The sequence below is a fragment of the Gracilinanus agilis genome, chromosome 3 (assembly GCF_016433145.1).
Source record: "Gracilinanus agilis isolate LMUSP501 chromosome 3, AgileGrace, whole genome shotgun sequence".
Classification (NCBI taxonomy): domain Eukaryota; kingdom Metazoa; phylum Chordata; class Mammalia; order Didelphimorphia; family Didelphidae; genus Gracilinanus; species Gracilinanus agilis.
This window is the reverse complement of record NC_058132.1, coordinates 7676679-7688364: the sequence shown is the minus strand read 5'-3', so window position 1 is coordinate 7688364 and position 11686 is coordinate 7676679. Positions and strand designations below refer to the sequence as shown.

The 11686-nt window shown below is 46.2% G+C and overlaps 1 long non-coding RNA gene across 1 annotated transcript; it reads right to left on the bottom strand.

Moving 5' to 3' along the window:
- Positions 1 to 1644: 1644 nt before the first annotated feature.
- LOC123239803 lies at positions 1645 to 5853 on the bottom strand. The gene is made up of 2 exons (XR_006505745.1): positions 5801 to 5853; positions 1645 to 2067 (listed from the first exon to the last, which is right to left on the bottom strand). It is a non-coding gene; the product is annotated as an uncharacterized LOC123239803 (long non-coding RNA).
- Between the last annotated feature and the right edge of the window lie 5833 nt (positions 5854 to 11686).

The window sequence follows — 11686 nt, the reverse complement described above, 5'->3', positions numbered from 1 at the left end:
ACTCAAAATGACCACACCAATGCAACTATCAATAATATGGAAATGTCTTGATTGATGATACATGTTAAAACTAGTGGAAATGCATGTTCGGCTATGGGGGGGAGGTGAAGGGGAAAGTAAAAACATGAATCATGTAACCATGGAAATTTTTTCTAAAAAATAAAATATTAAAAAAAAATGAGGGGAAAAAAAAAGATGCCTGTACAAATCTCACACTGCACTGAAAGATTCAGAATGAACTTTGAGTTGTAACACATTTATTTTGTATGTACACTCTTATGCCGAAGGGGACTGCCCCCTAATTGGCTTTTTGTCAATGCACCTAGCAATCATTGGTTTTGTTCTCTTTCCTTTTTATCCCCAAATTATTGTAATTTATAAGTTGCTTATGTTTACAAGATCCCTTGGGGAAACTAGTCTTCCAAAGGATCTCAGGGGGGGATTATGAAATTGGAATCTGTTACCCTAAAAACTATGCTACCCAGTAGGGCTGTGATCCCCAGCAGAACTCCACTCACTTCCTGTTGTTATGTGCTGACATAGACAAGACATAAATTGGGTGTAGTTCCATATCTAGCCCTCTTTTTCCTTCCTGTTGGGCTTTGGTGGAGCGGGCATTTTGAGCAGGTAGAAAAAACTTAGTCATGTGGTTCTATTTTGTCAGATAATAAACTTTTATAAAAATAATACTTGAAGTATTCGACTTTATTTTAACTCTTACAAGGCTTTTGGTTTTCTGCATTTCTTTTGGTTGCCCATATCTTAGATACCAGGCCCTTATCTGAGAAATCTGAGGCAAAGATAGTTTTCCTCATTTGCCCAATCACCTTCTTTGGGCATGTGGTAAAATTCAATTCTGCTGGCTCCAGGTACATTGAATAGAATGGAAGTTTTATGAAGGCAAGAACTCTTTCTATGCTAGGTCATGATTAATGCAACCGCAAGTAATGCAAATTTTGACTTAGTGCAAATTTCAAAATACCATTTGCATTTAATGAGTCAAAATTCAGTTAATGTGACATGTATAGGCCTGTTGAAGGATTTTAGCATGTAGTAAGTTGTTACTTGGCACTTTCCTATTGCTGTGTGCTGCTACAAATAGCTGTGTTGATTCTGTTTTAAAAAGCCTTTAGCAAAATGGGCAAAAAGGAAGAAGAGTTCCAAGAGAAACACTGTTGTATCAATTCCAAGGCAGAAGAGCAATAAGGACCAGGCAACTGGGGTTAAGTGACTTGGCCATGGTTACACAGCTAGAAAGTATCAGGCCAGATTTGAATCTAGGACCTCCTGTCTATGCCTGGTACTCTACTGTGTCACCTAGCTGCCCCTAGAACTTACATTTCTAAGATAAGAACCATCTCCACCCCACCCTCCCAATTTAAAGCAAAACTAATGCTTGTTTATCACTATTAAAATCCTTGTGCTCTAGGAGGCTTCCAGTTCTTTAGCAGTGAGAGAAAAAAGAAACCCTGGGGAATTAGGGCAGTTTCCCAAAGACTGAAGTTCTGTTGGCCTATCTGTTGAAAAATATCACAAGGACAACATTTCATTTAAAGCATTAGTGATTTCAGATAACGGCACAGGTCACCCAACTACTCTTGGTCTATGTGAGAATGTGAGTGTGCAAATTATCCAAATGAGATGTAGGAAAAACTCTTTGCATTTATCAGCATGTGTACAAAAAATTACAGAAAGAGAAGATAATTCAGTCTCTATGCTGCCAAAATATTTTTACAATGACAATAATGACATTTCTGTTATATCCTGAGAATAGGCTTATCTTTAGGCATGATATTCAATCATTGAAAATTTTTTGCTTTCTATTGCTTCTCTATTATTTTGTAATAAATATGAATCTAAAATATATTTTCTTTGTTATTATGTCACATTAAAAAAAGATTAAAAACTTATTTTCATAGATTTCATTGCATATTTTCATAAGGCTGGAACCAATCAGCTAATAGTGTGAATTTGAACAAGGTGATGACTTCATGGGATTTGTGATTTTCACTAATCAGGACTTAGATGTATTGCTAGCAGGCCGAGTCCAGGGCACTTGAGAAATGCCTGTTGATAAGATACAGAGCAACCATTACATTCACTCCAACAATGGGAATCATCTGGGTCAATAGGCAAGCACTTCCATTGCTAGAAAATGTACTGTTAGCTTTGTCACTTCAAAGGATCATAGGAATAGCATGAAAGCTGGAAAGGATCTCTGGGTTCACACAGTACCACCCACTCTTTTTATAGATGAGAAAAGGAAGCCTAGGCAAGTCAAGGAATTTGTCCAAGGTCACAAATGTAGTAGGTGCACTGAGCCATGATTGGAGTCTGGGACCTCACACTGGAAATCTAGCATTTTTTCCACAGTCCCATATTACTAACTTCTCCTAATTAACTCACAGAATCCCTGTAGTTCAAGTATTAGACAAGAAAGGGTTATCTCTGTGTTTAGCACCTCTATTTCCCTTTGGAAACAGGTCCCCTTCCTGACCACCTTCATTTAAATCCAATGGATTATCATCTTGGCAAATGGGCCTTTTTTGGAGTCCATCTGACTGAATTTCCATCATCATCTTACTCTTTCACATTAGGGAATCTGCTTCCTTTGCCTATAGGCAATAGTTCTTGCTATGAAGAGAAATATTTAATTCTATAAATCTTAGGCCTTTAGAACTATTGAATAATTTGGGTCCCTGGGTAAGTACATTAGTTAAAATGGCCTGGCACTACTTTTTTCTACCTTCTTTCAGAAGTCAAGTCTATATACAAAAGTTCCAAAGGCTTGATGGTACCTTGAAAGTCAGTTGAATAAGCTGGTTGCACATTCCTTTAAAGACACTGAACACAAGACCAAGCCTTATAATATAAGCACTGGCTGTCCTTTTGCTCTAGTTAGGATGCTTGCCTTAAGAGTTCTCTCTTGACCCAAGTATTTTTTTAAAAATCCAGTATCATTCAATGCTTTCACGGTAGCACCAATTGTCACTTAGCACCTAAATCAAAGTTCCTTGCTGCAATGTATAGATCCATATTCTGACATTTGCTCAAAAGTAAGATGTCCTCTAAAGAACAACTCTTAGGTCTGCAGGTTCATTCCTACCTTTTGAACTTGTAACATTTTTCATCATACAGTTGCTTCTAGTAACATGTCAACCAAGGACAATCTCAGTTAAGTAGAATTAGGTTTTTTTCATTTGTTTCAGTCGTGTTCAAACTCTTTGTGACTCCATTTGGGGTTTTCTTGGCAAAGATCCTGGAGTGATTTGACATTTCCTTCTCCAGGTCACTTTACAGGCGAGGAAACTAGGACAAACGGGCTTAAATGACTGGTCCAGGGTTACATAGCTAGTTTGAGGCTGGATTTGAACTCAGATCTTTTTGATTCCAGGCCTGGCACTCTATCCACTATGCCACCTAGATACTAGAATTAGTACACTGCAACAAAACATACATTCCAGCATGCTCTCTGGAGGAAAATTCAGAATCTGTCTCCATGAGTAGGCACACAGTGAATTCATTAATTATTGATTCAATGGGTTTTGGAACAATATGAGTCTGTTTGTGGTAAATAAGGGCTTTTGACCAGAAAGCTTTCCCACTTTTATTCCACTAAAAGGGCTTCATTCCAGAATCATTTCTCTTATAATGACCATTCCTATTGAAGGCTTTCCCACATTCAAAAGGGATTCTCTGGTTTGAGTTCTTGGATGGCTAAGAAGGCATCTGCAGGATCTGAGGGTTTTCCCTTTCACTGCATTCAAAGTTTCACTCCAACATAAATTCTCTTATACCTACCAAGGGTCCCCTCTCACTGTTGGTTTCTCCACATTCATTACATTTAAAAAGATTTCATTCCACTATGACTTGCATATGTCTAATGGTTGGTCTCACTGAAAGCTTTTCCATATTCATTCAAATGGTTTCACTGCAGTATGAAGTTCTCCATGATAAATAAGGCCTCTTGTGTGGCTGAAGACATCCTCACATTAAATAGATTTCACTCCAATCTGAACTCTGATGGCTTTTAAGGTATCCATTCTACCTGAAGGCTTTCCCACATCCCAGCTATTCAAAGGACTACATTCCACTATGAGTTCGCTGGTGTCTGTTGAGGCTTCCCCTCTGGCTGAAGGCTTTCCCACATTCACTACATTCAAAGGCTCTTGCTCCAGTATGAATTGTCTGATGACTAAGAAGATGTCCTTTCTGACTGAAGGATTTCCCACATTCGTTGCATTCAAAGGGTTTCCCTACAGCATGAATTTTCTGATGTCTTATAAGGTTCTGGCTGGCACTGAAGGCTTTCCCACATTCATTACATTCAAAAGGCTTCCCCCCAGTATGAATTCTCTGGTGTCTAATAAGGTTCTGTCTGTCATTGAAGGCTCTTCCACATTCATTACATTCAAAGGGTTTCACTCCGGTGTGAGTCCTTAGATGTCTAATAAGGTTCTGCCTGTCATTGAAGGCTTTCCCACATTCATTGCACTTAAAGGGTTTCACTCCAGTATGGGTTCTCTGATGTCTAATAAGGGACTGCCTGTCATTGAAGGCTTTCCCACATTCATTACACTTAAAGGGTTTCACTCCAGTGTGAGTTCTCTGGTGGATGATAAAGTGTCCCTTCTGACTGAAGGCTTTCCCACATTCACTACATTCAAAGGGTTTCACTCCAGTGTGAGTTCTCTGATGGCTCTTTAGACAATCCTTCCGCATAAAAGCTTTCTCACATTCATTACATTCAAAGGGCTTCACACCAGTGTGAGTCCTCTCATGTCTGATAAGGGTCTGCCTCTCATTGAAGGCTTTCCCACACACATTACAGTCAAAAGGCTTCACTCCAGTATGAATTTTCTGATGTCTAATAAGGTTCCGACTGTCATTGAAGGCTTTCCCGCACTGGTTACATTCAAAGGGTTTCACTCCAATATGAGTTCTCTGATGGCTTTTAAGGTAATGCTTCCTCCTGAAGCCTTTCCCACATTCATTACATTCAAAGGGTTTGATCCCAGTATGAGTTCCCTGATGGCTAATTAAGTTTTCCCTCCAGCCAAAGGCTTTTTCACATTCATTACATTTAAAGGGCTTCACTCCAGAATGAGTTCTCTCATGTCTAATGAGGGACTGCCTCTCATTGAAAGCCTTCCCACATTCATTACATTCAAAGGGTTTCACTCCAGTATGAATTTTCTGGTGTCTAATCAGGTTCCGACTGTCATTGAAGGCTTTCCCACACTGGTTACATTCAAAGGGTTTCACTCCCGTGTGAGTTCTCTGATGGCTTTTCAGGTAATGTTTCCTCCTGAAGCCTTTCCCACATTCATTACATTCAAAGAGTTTCTCTCTGGTATGAAGACCCTGTTGTTCAGTAAGGTTTGTTCTTTTCTCAAAGTCTTTCCCAGGGTCATTATATTCATACAGCTTTTCACTAGCACATGTCCTATGACATTTGATGAGGTCTGAGTGATAACCTAAGGTTTTCTTGTCTGGGTCATGCACATTTAGCTTCTTCCCTGAGGCAACTACATTATGCTGAATTCTGTCTGAAAACTGTCTGAAGTTCTTTCCAAGGGTAGTATATTTATGGAGACTTTTTCCTATGGCAGCTCTCCACTGTGGAAAAAAGACTGGCCCCAAACTAAAATGTCTCACAAGGGAATTACAATCAAGGACATTTGCTTTACAAAATTTTCTTTTGTGAGTGACTATTAGTTGCTGGGATTCTCCCTCCTGGAGGCCCTTCTGGCTCCCAAATTTGACCTCACTTTCCCTAGACTCTCCTATGTTAAGATACCAGGGATTGTTCTGCGGTACTCTTTCCTTGGCCAAAGCATCCAGGCAAGTGCTCTCAGTTAGAACTGAGTCCTTGTTTTCATACCCAGTCTCCTGATGAAAAGAATCTGAAAGAAATAAAAGAAGTGTCAGCGGCCATTCTCCTCTCTCCTTCATGTAAGTTCTAAATTCTGCCTCTTCCATTGAGGAGAGAAGAATATCAAAATGAACTAAGTAGAACGTTTTAAAAGGGGAATCTAAGTTAATCATTGGAAATCTTGTGCCACTGAAAACAAAGATGAAGCATTTGAAAAACAGGGAAGGACTAGAAGGAAAAAAGCAGAAGAGCCCACACTGACTATAACAGCTACAAACGAAAAGGAACATATCAAAGAGCATCGACAACCAAGATGAGGTTGTGAGTGTGACCATATTCAGGGAAAATGACTGGCATCAACTAATGGAAGGGCACAGAGACATGTTCAATTACTGACCACCTCTTGGGCTTTTCATGTTGGAGCTATATTTTTCTGGCTTTCTTTCTCAGAGCCTCTTGCACATATTTGAATAGTTATCAGACATTGCTATTCACTAGTTTTATTATTCCCTCTTGTTTGTATGCCAGCCCTTACCCCCAAATTAACCTTCTCTTGTGAGAGTAATCCATGTTGTCAAATGTTATCCCGAGTGAACAATGGCAGCAGCAGATAAGGAAGAAGGGAAAGGAGGGAGCATTTATTGAATGCCTACAATATGCTAAGCACTTTAAAAATATTATATCATTGGATACAATGACCCTGGGAAATAGGCACTGTTGTTACTCTCATTTTATAATTGAGGAAACTGAAGTCTTGGGTTTAAATATGGCTTCAGTGACTTGCCCAGTCACACAGCTAGTAAGTCTTCCAAGGCTTTATTTTGAACTCAGGTCCAGAGTTCTCTCTATCCATTGTTCTACCTAGCAGCATCCCACATATAAACCTCCCCACCTCTCTTCCAGGAGAAAGATGTATGTTTCATCTGGGAAGACTTATTTGAATGATTTCTATGTCTGTATTTTGACTGAGGCTTGGATTTGTCCCTCTGACTTCTGTACTCACTCCTTTGTTCTTAGGAAATTCAAGGAATATTCACCCTAGAGCAGTGATGGGCAAACTTTTTAAAGAGGGGGCCAAAGGAAAGGAAATGCTCATTGAAGTCGAGCAACTCCATTCATTGTATTGTATCCTACTCATTGCATTCATCAGATTAGGAATAATGTTTCGAGGCTGGATAGAACATTTCAGGGGGCCACATCTGGCACGGAGCCATCGTTTGCCCATCACTGCCCTAGAGAATCTTCCATTGTAGGGTGACAGAAAGGTGAAATTAAACGTTCTGCCTTGCCTGGTAAATAAAAACCAATTTTGGCCAGGTGTGTCTACAAGCAACAGAAGAGAGTCCTTGATTCTCCACTGGGATAAATAGAAACTATCAGACATAACCAGATAGGACCTGATCATAGATCAATCCAGGCATGTGATTTTCCACCATCAATCAAGGAATTGGGGAGGGATTGAATGATGGACCACTTCCTATTGGCTATTCACCAATTAGAGACATCTTAGGGTGTCTAGGGGAGAGCTGAATAATGAGCTTCTAAAACTGTATTTAATGATTTGTGCATTGGAATTTCTTGGTCTTTGGCCACTGAGAGATCGTTGATCAGTTAATTTACTGGTTCTTGCCAGCCTAATCAATAGATTCATTTTCTTACTTGGAAAGCAGCCTCAGAATTTTTAATCATCATCCATCATCAGTTATAGCATGCTACAATCATTTGCTACAATTCATCAGAGTTTGAACTGCCTCCAAATATCTTCATTATTTGTAATAATATAGTCAGTGTGCAGGTTTTTTTCTTGATCCTTTCTTTCCTCTATGACAATTCTCAAGTCTCTTCCTAATTCTCTCATTTTTGCTCTCCAAGCCGGCTCTAAGGAGTCAACCAGAGACCTGTGCTGTGACCCCAGGATGAGCCCTTCCTGCCTCGGGGTGCCACTCACTCACCTGGCGGAGGACCCCTGGGGCATTCTCCCTCTGGCACCCAGGGTGCCGCCATCTCCAGCCGGGAGATCACACTGGGCTTGGACCCGGAGAGCCCTGATGGAGGGGAAAGAAGGCAAGGGGTGGGCTCCAGCCTGCCCTTTCTCCTTCCCAGAACAGAGATGCAGAGAGGGACAGGCCTGGAGGAGCTGCTCAACTGATTGAGATTCAGAGAGAGACGCCATCCACGTGGCTTTGGGCCTGGAAAAGGGCCATGGGGGTTTGGGGGGGCAATACTTTATCAGGGGAGCAGCTTTTCCTTCCGCACCAAGAAAGCTGCACCTCAGAGCTCTGGGATCTCCGCTCGCTCATATAAAGCAGGCTTTGCTCCAGTGGCGCTGATGGGCTTCCAAGTGCCTGCTGCTCGCCCCTCCTGTCCTTCCTAACACCCCTCCCTCTCCCCCTCCTGCCCCATTCCAGTCTCTGCCCCCTGCCCTACCCCCTGTCCTCCCCTCCCCCTCCCACGTGCAGGGGAGCCTCCCTGAGGCTTCGGCCCCTCACTGTTCCAGGGGGTGGCCCCCCGTCCTTACCCACGCACACCAGGTGCTCGTAGTTCTCCAGCATCACCTCCCGGTACAGGTCCCGCTGAGCCTGGCTCAGGTGCCTCCATTCTTCCCCGGAGAAGACCACGGCCACGTCCCCGAAGGTCAGCGGGCGCTGAAACCCCAAACACAGCGGCTCAGCCAGGGGCCATGGAGGACCGCCCCGGGGGCTGCGGGTCCATGGGCTTATGGGGGAGGCTCTGTGGAAGGGATTGGGAAATGCGGTCCTGAAGGGAAGAAGGGAGGCTCCGGGAGTCCCTCCTCACGCTGGCCCCCTGGAGGGAGGGATGGAGAAGCCAAAGCAGAGCCAGAGGCTGTAGAGGAAGATGGCGCCTGAGAATGGCACTCCAGCGGACCTCCTGAGGAAGGCTAGGACTGGATTTGTTGGTTTAGCGTCAAGACAGAGGTTGGAGGTCACAGAAGCCCCAACAAGTAGGAAAAAAAGGGAGAATCTGGAGAGATCCTGCCCTGAGCCCTCAGAGGACCGGGGACCAAAGCCAAAGGAGCCAGCCTCTGGCAAAGGTAGCCAAGGCTATGCCAGCGCCAAGGGCCCAGTGCCTGAGGCTGGACTCTGGCTACCTGAGCACTAGCACCAGGGGGAGGTGCCAGAAGGCTGGGGACCTTTCCTCCATGTCCTCTGGAGGCCGGCTCCTAACTGGGATCATGAGCAGGGGTCTGAGACGAGGGGAGGGCCTGAGCTCAAGATGAGAGGCAGCCGAGGTCCCTGGGCCCCAGCCGACTCGGGCAAGGGCCATCCTGGAGGGCCAGAGGGGGCAAATCCCATCCCCGGGACAGAGGCTGCGGAGAACGTGCTCAACGCAGGGGCTATTAGAGGCTCAGTCACAGAAGAGGAGCCCCCCAACAGCTATGAGAAGGGAATAAAACATGGAGCAGCAGAAAGAACTCACAAGAGAAGAGAGTTTGGGAGGAAAAGACTGAAAGGGGAACAGATGGCCCAGAAAAGTGGGACAGCCTTGCCCCAGGGGGGAAACTCCTTGAGAAACAGGGAAAACAGGGGCAGCTTGGTAGCTCAGTGGATGGCGAGCTAGGCCTGGAGACTGAATTTAATCAGTAGTGACCTTATCATCATGGCCCAGAGCCTCCCAGGTAGGATTAAAGTTAAGCCTCCAAAGGGAAGCTGGGGCAGCTCTTCCAGCTCAGTTCTGTTGGTTCTGTTTTTCTTTTTTCTTTTCTTTAAAAAGCCTGACCTTCTGTCTCAGAATGGATACTAAGGTAGAGGAGTGGTAAGGGGTGGGCGATGAGGGTCAAGTGACTTACCCAGGGTCACACAGCCAGGACACAGGTCTGAGGCCAGATTTGAAGCCAGGAGTGAAAAATAAAATGGAGGAAAAGGTGAAGTACCTACGTCAAGAGGCAGGGCCTGAATAGCAGATGAGGAGAGATCCCTGAAGAACGCCAAACTCGAGCCACCCCAGAACAGATGTGCAGTCAGAGGATGAGCTGCAGTTTCCTTTCTATTTTAAATTAAATGCTTTTCCATCATGGAGCGCCTCGTCTTTGTCCCAGAGGACTGACGGAGCAGCTGCTTCCTTAATGGCCCAGAACTGGAAGGACTGAAGGCAAGAGCCGACGATGGCCCGTGAGCGTAATGGAAGTGGGGCCGAAGGGAAGAACGAACGGGCCATTAGAGAGCACACGGGACGTGCCGCAGAGTGGACCGAGCAGAACAAAGGGATGCTTTCGCCGGGGCGGCCACTCTACAGAGATAAGCCCTGGACAGCTTGAGGGCTCTGACCGGCGCCCAACACAGGACGAGATGCCTCCTTTTGGCCACAGCCACGGCCGGACCATGAACCTGATCATGAGCCTCCTGAATCCTTCCGCCAGGGCGAGAAGGTGGAGGGAGCGATAAGGAATGAAAAAGAAGCGGCCAAACTCCCCGAAGAGCCCAGGCGAACCCCCACCCTGGAAACCTCTCCCAAAGCCAACCAGCGAGCGTTGGCCGGAGAGCTTAGCTCTCGGCGGGGCGGTCCTGGGCTCTGGGAGCGTCGGCGCTCAGGGATCCGCAGCGGGGCGTCTGGCAAGCCCTGGGAGGAATGAGGTCCCCCATCTTCTGAAGAAGTACCAAAGGGTGGCTCACAGAGGAGGCCCCAAAGGGCAGAACTCGGTACAAGTACAAGGTGCTACGGGCCAGGAAAAGCTTCCGGAAGCCTCGGGGGGCAGGGGGCTCCCCCTCCCTGAAGGGCACCAGCTGGAGAAGGCCTGGTCCGGGTAATGGTGCTCTGCCTTGGCTGCCTCCCGAGGTCCTATTCGAGGCTAAATGTCATGAGTGCGAATCCCACGTCCTCTAGGCCTCTCTTTGGGTGAGACTCTACTGTGATGACAAGGTCACTACTGAATAAGTTCCTGTCTGAAACCTCCCCTGAAAACTAGCTCCCAGACAGCAACCTAAGGATGGAGGTCCCCAGACCGGATGTCCGAGTCGGGATGCCTCCTGATAAACTAGGGCTGAATGGAAGGTCTGGCCCATGACCCAAAAATTCAGCTGCAGAGGCCGGAGGAATCATGACTCCCGAGTCCGATGGCCTTCGTGTCCAGCAGAACGGCCATATTCTAGGCCCCAACCTGGGAGCGTACTCGCAGCTTGTTCGAGAGGAGGGAAAGGAAACTCTCACTCACCTGGAGGCTGGCCGTGGGCAGCCCGGAAGCTGTCCCGTCCCTTTCGCTCCTGCCCGGGGAAGACCACAGTCCTGGGAGATGCAGGCTGGGAAAGGAGGACACTGGTGAGACCCTGAAACTCCCCAAGCCCAGCTTCATGGATCCCCATCGCCCACCTCTGGGCTGCCAAGGGCTCTGCGCAGTGGCCTCAAGCTGGTCCGCCTAGGCCTGACCCGAGTCCATGCCAGCATCAAGGGGCAGCTCTGGCCTTCCTCGCCTGTTGGATCCTTGTCCCACCCTCCCTCCTACCGGAGGCCCTAGCCTCTGGCTCTGAGACCAAGGCCAGCCACAGCCCCAAAGGGAGAGAGGCCCTGGCTCCTTCCCAGGCTCGCCTGACCCCAAATCTATCCACGAACTCCTCCTGGGACGGGCCAGAGAGGAGGTGTCCATCACCACAGAGGGGCCACAAAGAGCGAGTTTCCTTCTGTCAAGGGTTCCAGGATGCGCCCAATGGCCTATCCTGGGCAACGCACCACGTGTCTCTGCCCTCGTCATCTCTGTCCCAGGCACACGGCCGGGATGCGCTCAATAGACAAAACCGAAGGGCCCGAGACGGTGACGTCCGGTGTATCGGGATCAACAGAGAAGTCTGTACGTGGTCG